The following is a 19,419-nucleotide window of genomic DNA, read 5'->3' as shown; positions in this document are numbered from 1 at the left end:
GGTCCGATGGCCCCTGAGAGGTGCCAATCAGAAGGAGGGGTGGGGCTTCAAAAGTCATTAGCTGAGGAGGAAGAGGAGGAAGGCAACCAGGAGGGTCAGTAGCAAGGAGAGGGGTGCAGGGGAGCTGCAGCAGCATTTGGCTCGGGAGCTGCCCCTTGCTTGCAAACCACACAACAGCATGGCTTAGAGAAGCAAAGGCCTTGGTGGGAGGCACAGCTGGAAGCTTGCAAAAGGTTCTGTGGCTGTGGAGTGTTCTGCGGCTGTGGAGTGTTCTGCGGGACAGACTGAGAGCCGGGCCATGTTGGCTCCGGGCACGGTATCTCTGCTGGAGACAGGGTGCAAGGGGACCAGCTTAGCCCTCCACATCCCATTCCCCCACTTCTCCCCAGGCTCCTGGAGAAGGTGGGGAGCTGGTGGCCAGGCTCAGCATGGACAGAGTGAGCAGCACCTGTGAGCATCCTCCAAGGCTGCACTCAATGGGCACGCACCGGGCAGGGAGGGAGTTTTCTGGGCAGCTGGTTAGCCAGCATGGGCAGGGCCCGGGAGGGACACTCACTGAGGGTTCCGGGATTCCCTGCACAATGAAGAGTGTTAGCGCCTGCCCCTTCTGTTGATTCACGGGTGAAGGACGTGTGATTTTACCCTCTGTTGTTTGGGGGACCCTTCCCCGTGGAACGTCCAATGCAGTTCAGGCTCTTCCCAGTCAGCCAGCTTCTCACTGCTCAGCCCTCGTTGCGTTCTCTGTCTCCTGGAAAATGGGAATATGCTGCATGAGTGGATCCACTTGTGCAAGCTAAAATAAAAAACACGTGAAGGCTCGCAAAGTCCAGGGTGTCCTCCAACCCCCACCAGCTCCCGGAGCCCCTCCTTGCCACTTGTTAGAGCAGGTAGGTGTGACATTTCAGAGGGACAGCCACACAAAACAGTCAGTGCTCGGGAACATTGATAACTGTGACACGACTGGGAGGCGGCCCTTTGGAACCTGTCCCATTCGGGTCACCACAGGTACTCCCATCTGCTATTTGCTGCCAAGACAGAGGTAGGGCCAGGGAGGAACATGATGCCACCCTCTGTTCTTCTCAGGCCAAGAGTTGTCACGAAGGGGTGGCCATGTGGTACAGTGGTTAAAGTCTCACCCAGGAGGCCTGTGGTGCTTGTCACAGTGCCCGGCTCTGAGTCCCAGCTCCACTTCCGGTTGCTCATGTGGACCTGGGAGACAGCAGGTGCTAGCTCAAGGAGATAGGGTGCAAAGGGAAGCTTGGCCCTCCACATCGCGTGTGACCCATGTGGAAGACCTAGACTGAGTTTCAGATCCTGGCTTTGACCGCTGCAGGCTTGTCTGTTTTGGGAATTTGGGGAATGAACTAGCTGATGGGAGATGCTTTCTGTCTTTCAAATAAGCAAATAAAAACAAGACTTATTTTATTCACTGGAAATGATAGAAACCAGGAGAGACAGAGATCTTCCATCTGTTTGCTTCACTCCCCAAATGGCTGCAACAACCAGGACTGCGCCAGGCTGAAGCCAGGAGCCCAGAACTCCATCCTGGTCTCCCAAATGGGCAATAAGAACCCAAGTACTCAGGTCATAACTTGATCTTTTCCCTGGTGCATAAACTGGATCACAAGTGGAGCAGGTGGGAGTCGCTCCAATATGCGATGCTGGTATTACAGGTGGTAGCTTAACACACTGTGCCACAATGTCAGCCCAAACAATCTTTTTATAAAAAAAAGTTCCCATCCAAACTGCACCAGACAGAGATTGAGTGAGCCTCAAAATTGGTGTCAGGTATGCCCCCACGAGCTGTGCGACACCGGGCAAGTTACCCCTACAAGCCCCAAGCCTACTGGGAATGTTTTAGCTGGCTCCCGGCAGGGCAGGCACCTGGCGCCTGAAGGGAGGACGCAGCCAGTGTGGTTGATAGGATGGAAAGGTTTGGGGAGGAGGAGGTGGGGGCTTGTGAGCCTGTGGGCATAGCATTGCCCCGGATCCAACCGGATGCCAGCTGCTGCCTGAAATTCCACTGTGAATGTGTCCTCTCTATAGCCAGAAGCTTTGATCCCAATTAAAATGCTAATTATCTCCTCAGGGCTCTCCTTGTTAATTTTTTTTTCTAGCCCTCATTGGCCCCAGAGTGAGTGTGGGAGGGGGCTGAGAGGTAGACACGACCCGCTGCACACCCAGCTTCTCAAACTCCTGCTTTCCTGCAGGGCACCTACCTCTTGGCCAGCTGCAGCCCCCACATGTGTTGCAGCTGCCATAGCTTTAGTCTCATCTTCCTCCTGTCTGGGACATCCTGGTGGCCTCTGTGCCCCACCCCCCAGGCAAGATTCAGGTCCTACCTGCTCCAGCTCCCCCACACATCCCTCTCACTTTGCCCAGCATCCCTTGGTCCAGCACGCTTCGACTCTCAAGGAAAGGAGGTTGTGGGGAGCACTCGGTGTGCGTGGCAGCCCAGACTCACAGGTCATCCCCAGGTAATGAAGATGGCGCGGACCATGCCACATGAAAGGGGAACCACGTCGGGGGAGCTGGGCAGACACAGACTCTGTAGTGTGACTGGTGCCTAGGAGACCAGTCTGACAAATCCATGCTGTGATCAAAGGGGCCTGGCATTTCAGGGACCCCCAGAAGACTTAACTATGTTGTCTGTGTCCCTTTTTCCATTTTCTATTGACTTTTTCATTAACTGAGTGCTGGCATCCCACTGGACAGATGGATAAACTGAGGTCCAGAGAAGGAATCAGGCTTGCCCAAGCTCAATGGGCAATGAGGGCCCTGCTGGTGCCTGAGCCAGTCCCTGACCACCAGCGGGAGCAGCTTTCTGAGGCCCACCCAGCCAGCCCAAAGAGTGGGTGGCGACAGAAGGGAGGAGCAGCAGAAGGGGGCAGCTGGACAGACTGAAGAGCGGTTCTTCTCTGGGAATTAGCAGGACCGCTGGCTCTCCTCTCGTCATTCTGACAAGGTCGTTGTCACAGCGGTTTTGGTGGAGTGGAGTTAAGCTCGGCTTCCTCTCTGCTCTTGAGCTGTTGACACCAGTGCCGATTAGGAAGCAGGCAGCTGTCACCTCCGGGGAGGCAGCTGGGGGTTGGAGCGAGGCCAGGCCTGGAAGGAGTCCTGTGCTTTTTTTCTCGAGTGGGGAAACTGTGCAGGACTGGCCAGAGGAGTGCAGGTGCCCACCTGCAGGGCACTGACCTGGGCAGGTGCAAGGCAGGCCACACACATCCAATGCCTGTGGTGGGTCGTCCCTATGCCTACTCTCAGCCTGGCCAGGCCTCCCTCCCCCGCCCCCCCCCCCCCCGCACTCCTTCCCAGGCAGGCAGGAGGAGCCCAGAAGAGCTGCTTGAACAAGGCTTGAACAAGGGCTCTTGAACTCTCCTGCCCTCATCCGGAAGTCACCCAACATCCCCTGGGAGCCGTTTGTGGGGGTTGGGGCAGCACCTCCTCCTGCTGCCAAATCCCCACCACACAAAGGTAACTAGTACAAGCAGTTAAGGGAAATCAGGGACACAGGGAGAAGGCCCACCGGCCTGGGAGGGAGGCCGGCCCTGTGGGCGCCAGCCGAGGCTGCAGACACCCGCAGGGCTCTGCTGGAAAGCATTGTGGGTTCTGCTCAGGCTTTGGGGGGTTGCTCTAGCAGCCACCAATCCACTCATCCAACCCCATCTGCCGGCAGCTGGGTTTCTGTCTCATCCACCTGTGTGCATTGAAGCCTTGGCTGGGACCCAGCGGGTAGAGCTTTCGAAGGGGCCCTGAGACCGCAGTGTTCCTGCGGGGCCATAGGCAGCTGGCCATGTCGCTCTGCTTCTAGAACTATGCAAATCACACCACCGCCCTTCCGGACTCAGTCACTGTGAACTCAAGGTTGAGCTGTGTAAGGAATGCAGCTGGATGGCATGGGGTGGCGGGCAGGTGGCCGAGGGCATCTTAGAAGCCTTCAGGCTTGAGGAAGTGCCCGACCGTGCAGTGGCATCCCTCTCCCATCAACACTCCCATCAGGTTGGCAAAGGATATAGATGTTTACCAGCCTCGAAGATAAACCAGCAGACTCCGTTAACAATTATATAATTGAGACCATATAAAATACTGGCCACCTGCTGCCAGCATTGTGGTGCTGTGGGTTAAACTTTCGACACCGCCATCCATATTGGAGCGCTGGTTCAAGTTCTGGCTGCTCTACTTCTGATCCAAGCAGCTGTCGATGGCCCAAGTGCTCTGGCTCCTGCCACCCAGCCCAGGCTCCTGGCTTTATCCCGTCATCATCCCCACCATTGGGGCCATTTGGAGAGTGAACCAGCAGATAGAGCTCTTTGCCCCGGCCATGTATCACTCTGCCCTTTAAATAAATGTCTTGAAAAAAAAAAATCATTACTTTCTGAGGACTTGTCCATAGAGCTTTCCGAATCCTCCTAGAAGGTGAGTTAACCCTGGTTAGTCAGTACCTATGTCCCCAGCCAAATGCACTTGAGTATTTTGGTCTAGACTTAGGCATCACAAGCAGCCGCCAAGCCCCTCTCCTTTCCTATTTACGGATGGAAGCAGCTGCTGTACTTTCAGGCCCTGCTCCTTAATAGAAACGCGACTCTGATTTCTTGACTTCCCTTGGGGAATTCCTCCTAGGCGCCCATGTTTATTTATGAAGTGGCGGTTTGAAAATGTTAGCAGACATGACTCTGATTCTGGGGGAGGGGTATAGCTGAGGTCAGCTGGTGGGTGCTGGCACTCCCTGGAGAAAAGGGGGTACAAGGAGGAAACCCCAGGCCAGCCCAGCTCCCTGGGACGTCAGGCCTGACGCCACCTGCAGACGGGATCCCATATTACCTGCATCTACTGGCTCCTTCATTTTGCTTTGGCTACCAGGAAGCTCAGAAGTAAGCAAAGCACTTTTCTGTACTCCTGAAAAGCTTTCTCTCAAGTTTCCAAATGACTTTGGAAACCTGAAGATTTTGTTTCTTGCCACTTAGCGGATGTTTAATATTGTAACCTGCCTGAAGTCCAGGCAGGAAGTAAGCTGGCCATGAGTCCTTGCAGGTAAACCTCCTATACAGCAAAGGTTTCCTGCATCCTCCATGCTTTCTGGTCCTCTTGCTGGGGAAGTCACTGTGCACCAGAGCTGCTCAAGAACACACACACACCAAGGCAGAACTGAGACTGCAGCTCTAGCCCTGGAGCGGGACCCCTGGCCTTGCAAAAAAGGAAGGAGTCACCACTGACCTTCCAAAGGCCTGGGTCTGTGTTTACAGCCCAGAGCCCAAAACCTTGACACTCAGACAGAGAAGCAAAAAGCTTTCTGAAGCCAGGTTAAAGAAGCCCCCTGTGTAGGTATCCCTGGCGTGGTGCACCTTGACCCCGCTGCGTCCCTGAGGTGGCAGCCCTATGAGCTAAAGCCGGCCCCTTGGCCCAACAGACCCGCTCTCCAAGGAGGAATGTCGAAGAAGCAGCCAACATCCCTGTGGCCCGGTTCGCCATGGAGGTACTCTGTCTCCGTGCTATCGTCTAGGCAGCTCATCTCCCACTTGCATCCCACTAGAGCAGCACAGATGGGCAGAGACTGGACCTGGACACTGTACCCAGCCAGAGAGAACAGCAGATTTCAGTGGTCAGAAAAGGTCAAGTTTAGACCCAAGAAGAACCATCACAGCTTCTGAGGTCGGGGCACCTGGTCCTGCCTTCGGCACGGACACCCCGGTTTTCTGCAGTAACTTGGCAATGCGTTAGTCCATGTCTGGCATTGAGGGATGTGCTCTTGAGCCTGCTGACACAGGGTGGAGCAGACAGGTGGTGAATGCCCTGCCTCACTGGCTGCTGGGTCCAGAGATGTGCCGAGACGCCCCGCTGGGGAATCTGCAATGGGGAGAGCCCCCACCTGCCATCTGGGGCCTTGAAGATCCCATCAGCACAGGTTGGCACACATGGGATGATGGAGCAGGCTAATGTCCTCCCCCCGCCTTGGTCCAGGCAGCTGTAAGTGCTCATGCTGCCTCCATCAGGAGGGTAGGTGCTGTGGGTTGTGAGCAGGCTGACCCAAGACAAGGTTTGAGAAAGGAAGCTGCTTCTGTCCAAAGGCTGAGCAAGCAGCATCCTGACCTTTGGGAGAATTGTAGAAAGGATGAAGGGCCCTGAGAGTCACCAGCTTTGTGCCTCTAAGGCAATATAGAGAAAAGACATAGGAGCGAGCTGAGCACCGCAGAACAGGGAGGCCAGGGGAAAACCCAGGCTGGAGGTCGAGTATGTGAGCCGGGAAACCACAGGTCTCAGTTTCCCCACCTGTGACATGGGAGTCCCACTCTGCACCTGGAGACCTTCCACGGGTGGTATGAAACCTAGGGTGCTGAAAAAGCCCACAAGTCTGAAAACTCACACGTGGAAGATGCTATCCTGAAGTCAAAAGCTCCACCCATACAGGGGCCCAGCCACACAGCAGGACAGCCATGCAGAGACCCACCCATCCACGCGTGGGCCCATCCATGCAGGGATCCTGCCATACAGGGACCCAGCCATGCAGGAACCTACCCACCCACACAGGGGCCCATCCACGCAGGGGCACAGCCATGCAGGGACCCAGCCATGCAGGGACCCACCCACCCACACAGGGGCCCATCCACGCAGGGGCACAGCCAAGCAGGGACCCAGCCATGCAGGGAACCACCCACCCATGAGGGGGCCCATCCACGCAAAGACCCAGCCATGCAAGAACCCAGCCATGCAGGGACTCACCCACCCATGAGGGGGCCTAGCCACGCAGGGGCACAACCAAGCAGCAGCACAGCCATGCAGGGACCCACCCATGCAGGGACCCCCCGACTCACACTGGGGCATCCACGCAAGGTTCCAGCCACCCAGGTAGGACCCAGCCACAGGGGGCCCAGCCCCACCATCTAAAGGCTGAGTCCCACTCTAGAGACTAATCCTTGATTATTTCTTTCTGTTCTAAAGAGATGGGGCCCAGAAGAGGAGCGAGCAGCTCACCCTGCATGTAACTCTAAACCTGACCCAGCATGGGCAACCATAGCTCATGTACCGGCTGGTGCCTGTTTGATATGATGGGGCATATAAATTGGCAGTTATTCAAATGAGGGTATTTGCATTTATAAGGATTTAGACCTCCGATAATCCCATGACATTTGTTTCCATAGTGCATAGTGAGGACCTCAGAACTTCTTTTTCAGGATTCTAGGAAAGGACAGGCAGTTAAGTGGGGCTCACGAACCCTCCCCATTCACACACTGGGACTGGGATGCAGGGTCCATGCCCAGGAGATGCCTGGCAGCCCTCCCCTAGAGGGGCTGAGCAGGCATCACAGTCTCCTGCTCTTGTCTCTGCGGGTGAAAGCCCTGCCTAGAAGCATCTGCATGGCCTTGGGGTCATGTTGAAATGGAGGTGGGGGCGCAAGGAGTGAGTGGAGGTTCTAGAAATAAGCATGTGAACGAAGGGAGAGAGCTGCAAACCACAATGGCTGCAGGGAGGGAGGGAGGGAGGAGGGCTGCAGGGAGGGGGAGAGGAGGGCTGCAGGGAGGGGAGAGGAGGGCTGCAGGGAGGGGAGAGGAGGGCTGCAGGGAGGGAGGGAGGGAGGAGGGCTGCAGGGAGGGGGAGAGGAGGGGTGCAGGGCGGGAGGGAGGAGGGGTGCAGGGAGGCAGTGAGAAGGGCTGCAGGGAGGGAGTCAGGTGGGCTGCAGGGAGGGAGTGGTTTTCTCCCAGGGGTCTAGCTTGCACACCTGGGCAGGTGCACAGCGTTTTCAGAGCTAAGAAACCCTGGGCTAGGGGTGAGCTCGGGTTTCCAGGTGTGTCTCCTAGGTCCAAAGGCCTGCCTTTCTCCCTGAGCTGCCAGATTCCTGGCTGGCATTCTGGATCTTGTGCCTCGGCAAGGTTATGCCCAACCTGTGCCCTTGCAGGGCCATGGGGATCTGAGACGAAGACTCAGCTCAGCCCAGGAGAACTGCTCAACTGGGAACAGGGAAGATCTTGAAGTTGTTTGTTGAGTCCTGTAGATGGAGCCTGGACACAGATTTCCTTGGTTAGACTTGGAATACTGCTGGTAGGCCCAGGTAGACTGCAGCCAATCATTTTCTGACAGTCTAGTGTGGTTCATGATATTCTATTTCAACTCTGCACACCCTGCTCACAGAGTAGCTGCTGGAGCTCCAGCTATTGCACCCATATTCCAGGCAGGAAGATCCTAATAGGAAAAGAGGCAGAATGCAAAGTCACCCGACAGCTGAGTGAGCCCCCCTTTCAGGAGACCCCTGGAGACCCCACCCCATTTGAACCCCACTTGTGTTGTCCAGGCTGGGATCTACTTCTCGCCAGCAGGCGAGCCTGGGTGGGTGGGTGTTAGGCCTCTTTTCTCACTGTACAATCCAATCCTAGCTTTCCTGACAAGTGCGGGGAGATGGCTTCTCTCTGACTCCCTCCAGTCCCTGTACAGGCTGGTCCCTTTCCAGAATAACTTCGGGTTCCAGGTTCAGAGACTTCCAAGTTGTTCCCATGTTTGTTGTCCTTTCCTGCAAATTGGCGGCTCACAATCCAGGCGAGAACAATGGGGTGTGCACGTCCCTCAATTTCAGTTCCATTTGAATGTTTCGGAAAACATGATGCATGAGAAGTGGCTGGCTAAGGCAGAAGATGCCGTGAGATTAAAGAAGAAAAACCCAGAATTTTCTGGGGGTGTAACTCATGGGAGGCGATTGCAGACGTAAGCATGGTCCCAGGTGGTGGTGGTGACACAGTGAGGCCCTGCGCTGTGGGGGGATTACAAGCCACGATGGCCAGTGGCTGGCCAGAATACGCTCAGACTTTGTTAAGAAGCACTGACAGGGCTCGGCAGCGTGGCCTAGTGGCTAAGGTCCTCGCCTTGATCCCATATGGCCGCTGGTTCTAATCCAGGCAGCTCCACTTCCTCTCTATCTCTCCTCCTCTCAGTATATCTGACTTTGGAATAAAAATAAAATAAATCTTAAAAAAAAAAAAAAGCACTGACATTCATACGGGGCATTCTAAGCATCAGTGAAGAGGAAGTTCAGCTTGACAACTCTGCTTAGCCCACAGGGTCGCTCAGTAGGCTGCATCCAAGGGAGCCATGCTGTCCAGCAGAATGCCAGCACGGAGCGTGGCTGCCAGACGGACCCTGAGTGTGTTACACATCTGGGAAAGACATCAGAGAGAGGTCCCCTGGTCAGACTCAGCGTGCACAGGACAGGGGTAAGAGGAGAAACGAGAAAAACCGACTGGTCGAAGAGCACAAACCCAGGCTGACCCCATAAAGCAGAGTGGTAGGGCTGCTAGGGCTGTAACTGATGGGTGATGGATTCAGGGAGAAGTGGAACCCAGGGTTGGCTCTCTCTGCTCCTGGAACGGGGTCCTCCTGAAGACCCTTGGGGGAGGGGGCAGGCCACACTCGGCAGGTGCCTTTCTGCTCACGGGAGTACCACGCTGCCTCTTCCACCTCACAATGACTCTTTGAAGTTGAGTTTGCTTGCATTATATATGCAAGCTATTTAAAAGTATTTTCAAAGAAGTAAATTTTCTAGTTTATTTGTCCAAAAAGCCCAATGACTTTGCAAGAATTTTCAATGAGTACACAGGCATCTTCAAAACTTCCATGGAAAGTGAATATTATCAAAAAATGTTACATGAATTTTGAATATTTTTTTTACCATAAGGATTTATCTTTACTCCACTTTCCAGGGACTTTCTGAAGTACTCTATGGATACCATCCTTTTCTGGTTTGCTGTTGTTTTGTGTATAGGGACATTGGATCTTTTCTACCTAGTTGTAGCACCACTAGTGATTTTTCTGAGCAACCTGTCAGTGCCAGGGGACAGAGAAGGAATTTCCAGGCTCCAGTTGCTGCATAAATGGTGCAAACTTTTCCTTTTACATTTTTGATTACTTGCTTTAATTTTATTTGAGAGGCTGAGACAGAGAGATCTTCTGTGCATTGGTTCACTCCACAAATGTCTGCAATAGTTAGGGGAGAGTCGTGCTAAAACCAGGAGGAGCCTGGAACCCCATCAGGACCTCCCACAAGAATGGGAGGGACCCAAGTATTTGAGCCATCATTCATTACCTCCCAAGATGTGTGTGTGCAGGAAGCTGGTTCCAAAATAGAGCAGCTGGGGCTAGACTCCGCTATGGGCTATGGGTGTCCCAAGAAGAAACTCCCTCCCCAGTGTAAATTTTACAAAGGGAAGCATTCCTTTGCATGAGGGCTACACAAATACACACACACAAGTATATATTAAAATATATACTTGGTATATATAAACATGGTGTTATATGATTTTTAGTAAAACATACATTTCTCCAACACTGTAACCTGGAGAGACATTAACAATGTATTCCCAGCACCATAAAAATGCCTTTTCCCTTCAACCCTGTAATTTACCCTAGGAAAATCCTCACCACAGTCGAAGAAAGAAGCTCAAAGTGTCTGTGGTCAATATTCTCATTCGTTGAAGTGGAGAACTGGAAGTGTGTTTCCAGTTACTGTTGAGTTTAGGCCAAGCACTGGGCAGCAGTTCTCTTGGCCAGGCAGAGTGTCTGGGATATGGAGTGTATTTGGAGATGGCCCGTGGCTGTGGGTTGGGTGTCATTGGGTGCCAGCTGTGTGCTCCAGGTCAACCACCCCCAGCCCTGCTGGATGGGTAGCATCGTGCGCTGGCAGCTTAACCCTCACTTTCCAGGTTACTGGGAATGGCAGGGTTGGTTTCCAGCCCTGAACTTTTCAAAGAATGGTAACATACTCCATTATTCTTGGAAAGAGCCCATGGCATTGAGACAACCCAGCTGGGGCTCAACTTGGTGTCAAAAGGAGATGATACAATATCATCTGATACCTTCCCACAGTATCAGTTACAAAGGGGAAAAAAATTCAAAGTTCAAACACATTGGGCCCTTTTCCCCTTTTTTCTCCCCCTCTGTTTTTAAGCACTTTCTGTTCTCTGAGAAGTTTGGATTCATTAATTACAGTGGTGATAATTATAACCCACTTCTCCTTCTGCAGAGCCCTTCTGAGAGCCGAGAGCCCTTTATAAATACGAGCTCATTAATTGTCCCAGCAGCCCTGCAGGTAACAGGCGGCTCCTGGCTCCCTTGACTGGGGCTGCAGCTGTGCCGGTGTCAGAGACCTGGGCAACCCTAAGCTCCTGTGGGGACAGCCATTTGCTCAGCACCAAAGTGTTGACCTAGGGGGTGTCTGTCCTCACAGGCAGCTGATGGAGTTGGAATTTTGAAATTCCCACACGGAGTTCCTTGGCATTCCCACAGGACAAGGCCAGACACACAGAATCTGGTGCCATCCTTGGTGTGTCCATCCGTCCCTAACCCTAACCTCTGCTGGAACATGCCCTTGTTTGTGGAACCTTCTCTCTTTTGAGCTGACCTGGCCGGGTAGGTCACGTCGGTAGATGGAGTCCGGTCCACATGGCTCTGTGACTCATCGCTGGGCAGCTCCAACCAGCTTGTACAGAATCCCCGGATGACTAGTGGAGAGGCAGGGTCAGCCTCTCTCAGCAGCCCACCCTACCACTCAAACTCCCTTTCTGTGCAACGCCCAGACCTGCTTTCTGGCATGCATCACCAGCTCCACCATGCTGTACGTTTAGAACCAGAGCCAGCTGTAAATATCCAGTGTGGCTGTAGGATGAGTCCCCAGGATGACTTCTACACCATTATAAGAACATTGTCGGTGCTGGTGTGCTGTCTCATGAGGTTAATCCTCCACCTGCAGTGCCAGAATCCCATTTGGACACCAGTTTGAGTCCCAGCTGATCCACTTCCCTTCCAATTCCCTGATTATGGCCAGGGAAAGCAGTGAAGGATGGCCTAAGTGCTTGGTCACCTTACCCAGCCACTTTCTAGGGAGACCTAGAAGATCCTGGTTCTTGGCTTTAGATCAGCTCAGCTCTGACTGTTGTGTTTGGGGAGTGAACCAACGGATGGAAGATCTATCTCTGTGTCTGCTTCTTTCTCGGTAAATCTACCTCTTAAAAAAAAATTAAATAAGTCTTTAAAAAAAATGCCGTGACTGTCACTCTGGCTCCTGTCATCCACCCCATGCTGTGACACTTCAGCATTTCCAAAAGGGGCAGGGGACTAGGTGCTCCTCAAAACCCAGCCAAACACCACCCTCTGAACAGACCATGCGGCCCTGCCCCAGGCACTCCCTCATGCCTCGCAAGAATATAAATCACAGTTTGGAATCCTTTTTGCATTTTGGTTTTTCTTCATTTTCTGTCTCTCTCAGCTTGTTGGGAGTGGGGGATGCACTCTCTCTTTCTCAGCTTCTTGCATTTTCTCTTGCGCTCCAGCTCACCTGCCCTTGTTTCTTGAGTGTGTGGGTGACCTTTGCCTTCATAAGCCCAGCTTCCCTGCATGCTTTGGAACGCAGCTCTTCTCTCCACACATGGGAGAATGCAAGGGGGCAGTGAGAGCGGTGAGCTGTGCTATGAGAATGAACAGGGGCAGAGCTAACTGGAGCTTCAGACATTCCCCATGCGTCTTTGTCACACACAGGAGAAGGGTGGAGCCTCATTCACTGTGGGGGACAGGATCCCAGTCAAATCTCTTGGGTTTTGAAGCATTTTACTTCCTGATTTATTTCGTATGAACTTCAGTCCATGGCATATTCAATGTTACTTCTCTATCAGCGATGGGGACAGGATCCTATTCAGTCACAGTGGAGTTGCTACCCAATCCATGCCCTCGGAAATGGTGTTGAGCATCTGCTGGGACCAGGCATTGGGCAGTTATCAGAGTTCCTCGAGTCCCAGTGAGCTCAATTTCCTAGCTGCCCATCTCTGTTCTCACTCTGTATCTCTCCAGCTACATCAGATGTACTGAGAATCCAGGTCAATTACATCACCAAAATTAAGCCCATTGCATTTATTGTGTTTCTCTGACCACCCATCTGGTCACCTCTCAAAGAGACCTTATCTCGACATAGTTTTACTTTGAGTCACTTACTCCTCGTGGGTCCACTTTGGTTCATGCTGTTCTCCCTTCATTTTCCCATCGCTGCGTTCATCACGCTTGCTACAATCTTAGCTTTGATTGCTAGCAGGCTCATGGGGAAAGCTGGCTGTTCTCTGACCTAGTAACACCACCCTCAGCTGCTTCGTGACTGCTATGGTTTAGATGTACCCCCCTCAGGTTTCATGTGCTGAAGGCTTAATCTCCACATTTGTTTGTTGGAGGTGAGGCTCGGAGAGGTAATAGGGGGTAGATGAGGTGTTGTGGGTGGGACCCAGGGGGACAGCACCCTGGACTTGCACCCCTGTACTTTCTCACTCTCGCAGTGTGCTGCCATCCATGTCATGACACAATGAGAACACCCCTAGGGTGACCTGGACTTCTAACTTCCAGAATCACGAAGTATGCATTCCTTCTCTTTCTAAATTCTCCATTCTGGGATGTTCCATCACAGCAACACTAAATGAGCTAAAGCAATGATTTTTGTGGCTGTCTTAGGATTCAGAAAATAGTTCATGGGCCCTGGACACTGGGCTGAATTGGGGGCACCCTGACCATCTCTCCCGGCAGAACTGTCCTATCTACCCATAACCTTCTCTGTTTTTCCAGGTCTATTGTTGGAAACCCTGTTTTCTAATATGCCTGGGGTACCAGTGAGAGGCACAGTGGGAAGTTGGGGCCTCAGAATCGGGCTGATCGTAGTTTAAAACCCAGCTCTAAATGGGATATGGGACAGACTTCACAAGCCTGCGGTGCGTACTGGCAAGCATGGGAACCAGGGTAGGGGGCAGAACTGGTGGGGGTATGGGGAGTCGCCCCAACTAGGCTGCAGCTCCAACCAGTTTGCGTGAGGACCGAGTATGAAGTGGGCAGGATCGAACTGGACTACAACACCCGTTGGTTCATGAGGAAGACAGGGCTGGAAACAGAACGAACCCAGCAATCCCAACGACCAGCATGAGCATAAGCTGATTGGTGTGACGGACGGTGTCGGACTCTGTACTAGCAAACTCGTGCAAGAATCAGGCCTGGGATCATCTCAGATGAAGTTGGTTTGGAGATCCCTCCAACTGGACTGCTGATCTTAGAACCCCAACCATGAAGAGACTGTCAGCCAGTGGGTTCTGAATAGGGTTCATTGCGATTGGAACTGAGAGCTTGGCAGCAATCCAGAACTGATGAACTATCATAACTGTATGAGCAGGACCCTCAGAGCGCGCCTCCCGTTGGGGATCTGGGATGGGTGGGAGGTTGGGTGGGGCTTTTCCCTTTGTTTTTTTCCCTGACCCCAGATACAGGGAAAAATGATATTGGTGTGGAACCGATGGTATTACCCACTTGCACCCTGTAGCCCTTGACCCTTTGTTCCCTAATCAACTAAGTAAGATTATTAAAAAATAATTTTAAAAATAAATAAAGATTCCTGCTTTCCAATAAATAAATAAATAAATAAATATAAATAAAACCCAGCTCTGTGGCCTGGGACAGGTTGTTGAACCTTGCTAATGCTGTCTGTATTACTTGCATAAAAAGGCAGGGCTGGCTGGGGACTAGGGGCAGTGTGCTCACTTACTCAGGGAATGCTGGCTGCAATCCTTACAGTTAGCACAGTCAGGCCAAGGGGCCTGAAGCCGAGAAGGAACTCTTGCCTGAATGGGCCACTCACCGTGGTGGCCTTCATCACCTGCCTGTGTCCTCACCACCTGGACTCTTCTTCTTTAACACCGATTTTGTTTATTTGTAGGCAGAGTTAGAGAGATGGAGATCTTCCATCCTCTGATTCACTCCTCAAATGGTCACAATGGCTAAGTTGATCCAAAGTTAAAGCCAGGAGCCTCTTCTGGATTGCCTGTGTGGGTGCAGGGAGGGGTCCAGGGCTTTGGGCCATCCTCTATTGCTTTTCCAGAGATTGGAAGTGCAGCACCCAGAAATTGAATCGGTGCCCATGGAGGATGTCAGTGCTGTGGGTGCTAGCTCATCCTGTTATGCCACAATGACACCCTGGAGTCTCCTTTTAAAGCAGAGTAACTGACACAGGATCATTCTCAGAGCCTCAAAAATGGAAACTGAGTGGAGGATGAGGAATCTGGGGCTTTGGGCAGTGCGATGGGCAGAGCGGGGTTCTCCCCAGGGTTCTCCCCAGGGTTCTCCCCAGGTTTCTCCTTGGCCAAAGCCTTCCAGGCCCCCAGACAGGGGTGGCTGTGCTGGTCTGTGCAGCTTGTGGGACCCTGTTCTTTTTCTGCGGAAGATCCCGCTCATGACTCACCCCCAACACTCGCCTCTTGCACGGACTTGCTCAGATTCCTGCTGTCATTACTTAGTTGAGCTCCTTTACAGACTGAGACGGAATCAAAGCTCGCTAAACAGCTGGGACTAAGACCCAGGTATTCCTAAACACCTCCCCTCCCTCCAAGCCCACCCTCCCCTGCTTGGTGCCTCTTTCTCCATGCTCCACGGGGGGAGGTCGAGAGGGGACACAGCCTGTGCCATCAAGGTCATCTCTCTGCTAGAGGACCTTGGGCAAGTCACCATCCCTCTCTGAGCCTCTGCACAGTGTGGCCTGCAAAGTCACTTTCAGCAGCTGGCACCGTGATATATCCACTAAGCCTCCGCTTGCCATGCCAGCATCCCATAGGGGCACTGGTCTGTATGCCCGCTGCTCCACTTTTGATCCTTTTCCCTGGTGATGGCCTGGGAAGGTGGCAGAGGATAACTTAAGTGCTCAGGCCTCTGAATCCACATACAGCTCTGGCCTCTGCCTTCAGCCCGGCTCAGCCCTGACTGTTGCAGTCATCTGGGCGGTAAACCAGCAAATCAAAGTCAGTATCCTCTCTGTAAGTGTGCCTTTCAAGCAAAAATAAATAAATTATTAAATCTTTTAAAAAAAATCATTCCCAAACACTCTGATCAACTAAGACCCGCATCAGCCCACAGTGACAGGCTTGTGCACGCAGGCTTCACAGCCCTGAGCTTAAGGCATACAGCCCAGACACGGGCGCCCCATGGAGCGACGATGGTTTGTGTGTACTGTGAACTTGTACTGCAGCTAACACACACAGTGCTAGGAATGACTGCCACCCTGCTGAGACCCCCAAAATGCAAGCCCCTTTGTCACTTCCCCCAAAACCTACCTGCTCCTTGAGAGGGAAACATGAACAGAGGTGGGCCATTGGCTGTTAAGAGCAAACTGCAGAGCCCCGGCCAAGCCACAGGTAAGCACACATGACCCTGGGTGCCTAGTACAAGCCCCTCTCTCCCCCATTCTCATCTCCCACCACACCTGCATCCTTATCCTCCCTTTGAAAAGGAGCACAGTAGCTCTGACTCCACTGGAGTGACTCGGGAGCACCCAGCCAGCACCTCCTACATCCCCCGGGGGGCCACGCCTGCAGAAGGCTGATAAGGGACCGGGATTCTCCAGCAGCCAGGCAGGCCTGGTGCACAGATCCAGAATATTTAGCTCTGTTTACCAGCAATAATCAGCTTCTCAAAGATGTGTCGCTGGGCAGCTCGCGCTCCATTGATTATGCCGCCTCATATTTCTGGCCCCCGGGGGCAAACAGTTCTGATTAATATTTCACAACACATTTTTTTTTCTCCCATATTCTTTTCTTCGCGTTGTTGCTTTTCTGTCTTTTTATTTTTTTCTTCCTTCCAAGCCCCTGAGAGCCTGATAGAGAGACACAGAATATTTTACCGTCTCCTGTGTCTGCCTGCTCCAGTAATCAGCAGACTCAATCACGCTTGCAGTGTTTTTATGAATTAATAACAGGCACTTTGGAGGGCTAGCGGGGGAGGCAGGAAATGCAATCTATGGAAACTTAATGAGCGCCGTGGGGAACAGCTAGCTCGCCGCCTGCAAGCCTACCATGCTGCGTTCCAAATCGCCCTGGCTGAGCTTACCACTTCCAGACTGGCCTCAACAGCTTGCAGGAGGCTCCCCTGTACCCCTTGGTCCCTTCTAGGTGCTCCCCTGAGCTTGTTCTGGGACAGGCAGCCATAAGACATCTACATTATAATGCACAGAAAGAAAAGAACCCCGTGCGGCCCTGCCCTGGGTGCCTGTACTGGTGTTGCAGGAGGAGGAACCAGAGGAAGGCAAGCTGGAACAACCCTGAGCCAGGCCGCCCCCCATCCCAGGGCAGCCCACTGTCCCTGGCAAGGCCCTGTTTACCAGCTTACTCTTGCAGGTGGGACACTCCAGGGTGAAAGAGACTCAAGGACTCATTCGTGTCACCTGATAACCCGAGGTCCCACACCTCAAATAGCAGGTTGGGGACCAGTGTTGTGGGACAGCCAGTGAAACCAACATCCATGTAGGACACTGGTTCGAGTCCCGGCTGTTCTGTGTACGATCCTGCTCATGTCACTGGGAAAGCAGCAGAAGGTGGCCCTAATGCTTGGGCCCCTGTAGCCCTGTGGGAGATCCAGATAAGGTTCGAGACTTCTGGCTTCAGTCTGGCCCAGCTCCAGTCATTGTGGCCATTGGAGAATAAACCAATGGATGAAAAACCTTAGTCTATTGTCCCTCTCTTTCAATCTAACTGTGTCTTTCAAGTAAATACATGAGTATTTAAACTAATTAATTAAAGAAATGTCTGAATTTTTCTATTTCCAATCCATCGTGTGCAACCCTGGTCCTATTCTCCATTACCAACACCCCATTTACACCACATGGGATTCACCTGAGGTTAACAATTCCCAAGTCCCAGTCTGAATGACAGGGCATGTGTGGGTGTGCAGGCAACATAAAATGACCACAAATACTCCTAAAACGTCTTCTCGATCTCCTTGTATTCCAGTAACAAGTAATTCAGAGACAGGCCCTGCCCCATGCTCGAAGCCTCGACTGTGCCTGTGCTTCAGTTAGCTTGCTGAGGGAAGCAGAAACCCCAAATCAGACAGGATCATGAGGCTGCAGTCAGAGTGGGGCTGACCAGAAGACTATGGGGAGGACCATGGTACCAGGAGCCAGGTGCGCATAGAGTGCCTTGCTCTTTCACTCCATCTGTCTGCAAAGCCGGAGAGAACGTGAGGTTGATGCTTGTAAGGTCCTGTCCTGCAAGAACAAGTCTTGGCTCCCAGCAGGTGTAGTGTGGCCAGGATGCTGTGAAACCAGAGTTCCTTGACGCTGTCCTTCGAAGATGGTGTGGAAGCCACTTTCTTGGCCATGCCCCCCAGGGACACTGGACAGTTCAGGTGGAAGAGCTTCCTCCGTGACACATTCCGACAAGCCTGTGGCTCAGAACACAGGGAGTGTGCAGTCACTTCCAGAACCTGAGAAAACGAGAGTTTGGGAGGCAGAGCTTGATTTCACTTGGAATTTGACGGCATCTTGTTGTGAGATCCCCAAACCCACCTCCAAGTGCAGCTATCACAAGGGAAACTGTCAAATCCCCTGGCCACTCATTCTAGCCAGCGCTGTGCTAGGCTGTGCAGCTCCAAGCAAGGAGCACCAGTGCCTGCCCCAAGGTTCCAGTGGGCAAAGCCAGGGCCTTTAGGAGAGTGGGCACCATCTGCTTGGGGAGACGATGACCCAGCCACAAGAGACACACAGCATGGTGATGATGACAGTGATGGTAATAACGATGATGATGGTGATGGTGGTGAAAGTGATGATGAAGGTGATGACAGTGGTGGAGTGGGCAGGAGGAAGAGGGAAAGAGGAAAGCGATAGATTACTATAGATGATAGATAATAGATAAATGAATGACAGGTATGCTGATTGATAGGTGATAGAAAAGTGATACATACATAGATCATATAGATGATTGATAGGTGATAGTAAGATGATAGATGATAAACGAACAGATGATAGAAGATAGATAGATAGATAGATAGATAGATAGATAGAGATGATAACAGAGACAAAAAGAGAAGGGCAACAAGTCACATGCTCACATCACTCATACACACAGGAGGTGGGACAAACTCAGAGGAAGTGTATCCTGGGCCAGGAAACAGGCAGGGGGTGTGTGGGGGTCGCCAGGTAGAAGGGAGTCGGGCCCTCTGGCCCTGAAGGGTGGGCCCCATCAACCCTGACTGTCACACAGCTCTGCAGAGCTCAGCTGCCTACACCAGCTCACAGGAGATCCTGGACCCACATTTAACACAGGGTCCTGCCGCGACCAGGGAGACAGGCCTTTGCCAGGATTCCCATGCCTGGGGCTTGCTGGCTGACCACTCTCTTCTCCCTGAAGGGGGCCTCCGCTCCAGCACGGCAAGAACAGCAGCTGGGTGCCTGTGAGGAATGCAGAATCCCAGGCTCCCCTGAGCCCCTGAATCAACACCTGTACTTTACCCCCACCCCATGGAGCTGGTCTGCCCCTCCTGCAGAGCACCCTTGCAGGACATCAGTTCCTCTCTATCCCCCTCCACCACCGCCATGGGCTCACACCTGCTCCCTGCTCTCTCTTCTCCCCTTCCAGGCTCCCTACAGCCCTGCGCCTG

The sequence above is a fragment of the Ochotona princeps genome, chromosome 6 (assembly GCF_030435755.1).
Source record: "Ochotona princeps isolate mOchPri1 chromosome 6, mOchPri1.hap1, whole genome shotgun sequence".
NCBI lineage: Eukaryota > Metazoa > Chordata > Mammalia > Lagomorpha > Ochotonidae > Ochotona > Ochotona princeps.
The sequence above is the reverse complement of the archived record's forward strand: the minus strand, read 5'-3'. Positions refer to the sequence as shown.